A 5052-nucleotide genomic window follows, 5' to 3' on the forward strand; every position below is an offset into this window, starting at 1 on the left:
TCCCGGTTGTGACCTATTCTATATTTTGAGCATGTTTTAGTAGGCCTATGAGTCAGTTTCTGTAACCCGATTGTTATCAGTTGGTTGTAATCAGTTTTTATGATATAATTCAATCTGTTTTGCATTGCCTCCATCATGTCCCTATGTCTCCATTGTGTTTACTCTTGCTGATCAATCTGGACCGATCTCTTTGTGGTCCCTCCTAGCCGGTGACTACTTCAAATGACTTCTAAACTTTCTATGGTTTTTTCATCCTCTTTCAGGCATTTAATTCCTATGCACTGCAAATCATTTTGCATAGATAGAATGAGTTGAGATAACTCATCTCACATTTTAATAGATTCACCGCATCCCTATTCTACTACAAAATTTCACCATTCTATGGTTTTCCTGCGCCACACATAGAGAATGTTATCATCCAAGCCCTGTATTGATTTTTCTAACAAAAATTTCATGATGCCATAATTGTGCACATCAACCATTTGAGCTACCAGATCTCTCCATTTGGTTTCCTCTTTCTTCCAATTGGAAATTTTTGTCTCTAGCTCTTTCATTACATCTATGGTATTCTCATACACCTTAGATTTTTGAAATATTCGTGCTGGATTGAGTGATCCCCTCCAACCATTCTAGGAAAATATCAATCACCATCTTACTCTTGTGAATTTGGCCCAAAAGTTTTTTATTAATAGGCGACTTAGGATCGAATGACATAGGTAGCTATGAAATTGGTTGAGCATTAGGATTATGAATGGCATCTATGTATTCTGCCATATGCCTCAATGTTTCTTTGAGATTCTACTTATCCTTCTCATCTTTCCATTTCCTATTAATTTATTTTAGTGGAGGCCTCCAAATGGTGTACATCTACCACACACAATCTAGCACCCAAATTAAATTTTTCAACATTTAAATTTTTTGCCAACGGATTCTCTACTTCCTTATCCGAAACATGACGTGCTATCTCAGCAGTCCAACTACCTATATCCTGATCAAAATCAATTTTGGAAATTATTTTCAGCCTTTTAGATTTTAGAGTTTTGCACAAGCATTTGCTAATGATGTCTTCAATAGGAACCAAGACAAGAACCACATTCCTTTTCTTGCTACTAAGAGCGGTGTCCAACCAATGGGGAGTAATGGAACCTGCATCTTTATTTTCTTGGGGTTTCTCAATGCTTACATTATCTAAGATCAATGCACCTTCAGTTTCCTCTTCTTCTTTTTCAGGTACTTCAACATCTCCAACTTCCAAGGTGGGTATCTCGATGTTTTGTTCTGCCATTCTATCCTCAGCTTTTGGAGACCCTTCCAAATGGAACACCACTAAACATTTTGGCAACTTTTTGCCCTTATTCTTGGTTCTTGACTTGGTAACACGAGCTAGAAGTTGGCTAACAAAGGACTTATTTGAACCTTTGATAGTATCTGCCTCAAGCTTAACCTTAGCACCACCTGCATCACAAGTTTTAATAGACTTATTAGATGAAACTTTTTGAATAGGAGAATATTTGATAACAAGTTTTCCCAGTCTTTGTTCTCATAGCCACTTCTCATTTCTATAGATAATAGGGAAAGTCCTAATCTAAATATGATCTTCTTCCTTCTTATCCAACTCTATCTTAGGGATTGGGGAGCCCTGTACTTTTTTAGCATATTTTGGGTCAATCAAATCTTCTCCATCATCCACAATTCCCATTACATTCATTTTGAGCTCAAAGGAAATAATCTAGTCTATTGTGAACCTGGAAAATGTTCTCCATCTCACTTCAAATTCATCTCTGCAATCCTCCTAGAAATCTTCAAGTTGTGAAACATGAGAGAAAATATCTTTAAGAGCTAAGTGTTCATGAGCATAACCTTTACTGTCAAAATTTGGTCGAGCAACATAGTGTTGAAGGTTAAGCTTCTTTAAATCAACCTCCAGGTTCAAGGCATCAGAAACAGAGTGACAAATATAATAACCTAGCTCAAATGGGAAAGAAATGCCTGAATTTTGTCTAGCTAGAGTTTTCTTGTCAATATGAGAAAGCTTCCTGCACAATTAAATTAGCACAAAGTGATCAAGGGAAAACCTCAACAATATAAATGGTTCTCCTTTGAACCCTGCAACTGTGATATAGGTGAACCGAGGATACCGAATGAAATAGCTTCCATATGTACTCACTAGCTACATTGCCTCATTAGATAACCGCTTGTTCACATTTCCTCGTAGCTCATAAACCAACCTCCCTGCAAACACATCATGAATTCTTCCAAAATCCTCATGACATTTTTGTAGCTGGAGGTGTGGGTGATAATCATAAATTTTCATCCCATCAACCCATTCTACATGATGCAGACCTGGCCAAGGTCAAACACATGCCAAACAATAAAAAAAGTATGAGGACAAATAGAAATTCTTGTTTTCGAGACAACTACTTAACCCTTCATGCAATCTCTCAGCAATTAATTTCACCCAATCTATATATCTCTTATCGTCCAATATGACTTGGATGTAAAAGTACATCTAGTCTTCCCAATAAAATGTTTGTTGGCTTCCTTTTACCTTATGTAACAAAATAACAATATCCCTCACCTCTTTAATCAAATTCTCTCTAGTCAAGGGCTTAGGCAATCTGGAACCACCCTTGTGGAATTTCAGAAGCCAATTTCTGGCTATAACACTTCTATACTGGGTTTTCTTTTCTGAGAAAAACCCACACGAGGTGGTTATTGTCCAATCTTCATATGGTTCTTTAGCGGGAATTTTAAAGATAGCCATAATGGTTTCCCTATTCACATTCAACAGAATGCCCCCATTTGCATTTCTGATGCATTTATGTTCAGGGTCATACTTGTTCATGCACTCAAGTACTAACTCAGGGCACTGTATGGCAGAAGAGAAAACTAAAGCTTCTATTAACCCACTGTCTACAATTCTTCCCATCATGGGTGAACTAGAGGTATTTCTATCTCTTTCCAGAAATGCATCTAAATTTGCATGAGCTAGGGATGTATCCCCAAATTTTGGAAGAGAACAACTTAGACCAAATTCTGACCCTGGTTTTGGTGGAATGGGTCTCATTTTTAAAACCAAAACAGGCAACAATAACACCCACTACAGTTACTACAACAAAATTAACAGTTTCTTCCTTGTAGCATGAAAATGACAAAGATGGCAAAGATTTTCAACTCACCTTTCATACAACTGTGTGTTTGCTAATTCTGAGAAAATTACCTCCAGCGTTGAACCTCCACCTTTCTTAGTTAAAATTTTTCATGAAGATACAAATATTTTTGTACAAAAATGATATAAATGGCTAAAAATATGGTTTCATGATTACCACAACTCATGCACTCATGTTGAGTGACAACGAAGATGACACTTCTGACACCCGCTTTTATTACATGACACTTCACATGATCTCTTATCAGAAAAATGATTACCACCTTGTGAAAAATCTTTTCACATAAATCACTGAGATTCCTGGAATATTCCTTGCATGATGCCAATATTTTCCCTTTCTTGACCTCCGCTTTTGCAAAGATCCCATTTTAAATGTAGAATGGCTGAGCCATTAAGCTAATGAACTCTCAAACCAAGGAAGGTTCAACAGTTCAAGTTCACTCTCCGCTCAAGCTTTTTTCACAAGTTAAGCTTGGTACAACCAAAACATAATATAAAGAGTCAATGAACCAATGAACCATTGAACTAGACTCTAGGTTCAAACAAAAACGTTCAAAGACACAAAAATTTTAGACATAGAGACACATCGGCCAAGACAAACCAACTATGCTAAAGTTGACACACATGTTATTTTGGCATGAATATTCCAATATAGGGTAGAATCAATGAATGCCAAAAATAAGGGGTAACAAAAGCATTTAAGGAATTTGTTCAAGAACAATACGATCATTCTCATATATGTCTTTCAATAGATCTTTCTCTCTTTCTAGGTGAAAAGGTAGTGCCTTAGAACTCATTTCACCCTCATGTTGCTCCTCACCCTATGAAATAAGAAGTTAACTTAATTGGGGGCTCTTTGTCATTAGAGGTGATGCTTCTTCAAAATTAAATATCTTGGGGTCACAACATGATTTACCCTCTTTCTCCCCTATTCCTAAAGGTTTCACTATTTTCTTTGTGATTACATTATTCATCACTTGATGTCCTTTTATTGCATAGAGTTATCCTTCATGCAAGCACATGTTTATTCCTTAGACAAAACCTATTTCTTGTTTGAAACAATGCATCTATTATGAATAATCTCTCCTTAGAGAACTTTTGTGAACCTTCTTCTTCCTCTTTTAGAATTACCTCCTCTTTTATGTTGTGTTATTCATAAATTAATTTTCTTTCTTACATAGACTTATCCTTCCTGTGAGCACATGTTTGTTCCTTGGTTAGGACCTATTATTTGTTTGAAATGACACATCTCTTATGAATAATCTCTCTCTAGAAGATGTGTAATTTTCCACTTTGTCCTCTTGCTTGGGGGGAAAGGATGGCTTTTTCTACCTCTCTCTTTCTATCTAATGTATCACTATTCACTTTAGGGGTTGCATTTTTCATGTGTTGATATCATTTATTTCAATGGCATGTCTCTTATGAATAATCCCTCCTAATTAGGGGAATATGTTACCTTTCTTTCTCTCTATCTCTCTCTCTTTGAAGATTTCCACTTCTTTTGAGATGCATTTTACATAAACTAGTGTCTTTTTTTGCATTGGATATTCATTCATGTGAGTATATTGTGCATTTCCTTATGCCTAATCTCTCAGAAAATTGTGTTATTTTTCTCATTGTCCTTACACTTGGGGGCAATGATTGATTTCTCCTCCTCTCTCTCTCCTCTCTAAGGATCTACTTGTCCTTTGTGGAGTGGTGTTTGTTCATGATGGGGTGTCAATCCTTGTGTGAATTTATTGTTTGCTCAAGGATTCTCTCTTATACAAGAGGTATAAGTCCTTGGATACAATCTCTTATTTATTTGGCATTGTATATCTATCATGAATTTACCCCTCACATTGGGTCAAAAGTGTGTCATCCTTCATCAAGAATCCCTTTCA

This window comes from Cryptomeria japonica, chromosome 5 (assembly GCF_030272615.1).
Source record: "Cryptomeria japonica chromosome 5, Sugi_1.0, whole genome shotgun sequence".
NCBI classification, from domain to species: domain Eukaryota; kingdom Viridiplantae; phylum Streptophyta; class Pinopsida; order Cupressales; family Cupressaceae; genus Cryptomeria; species Cryptomeria japonica.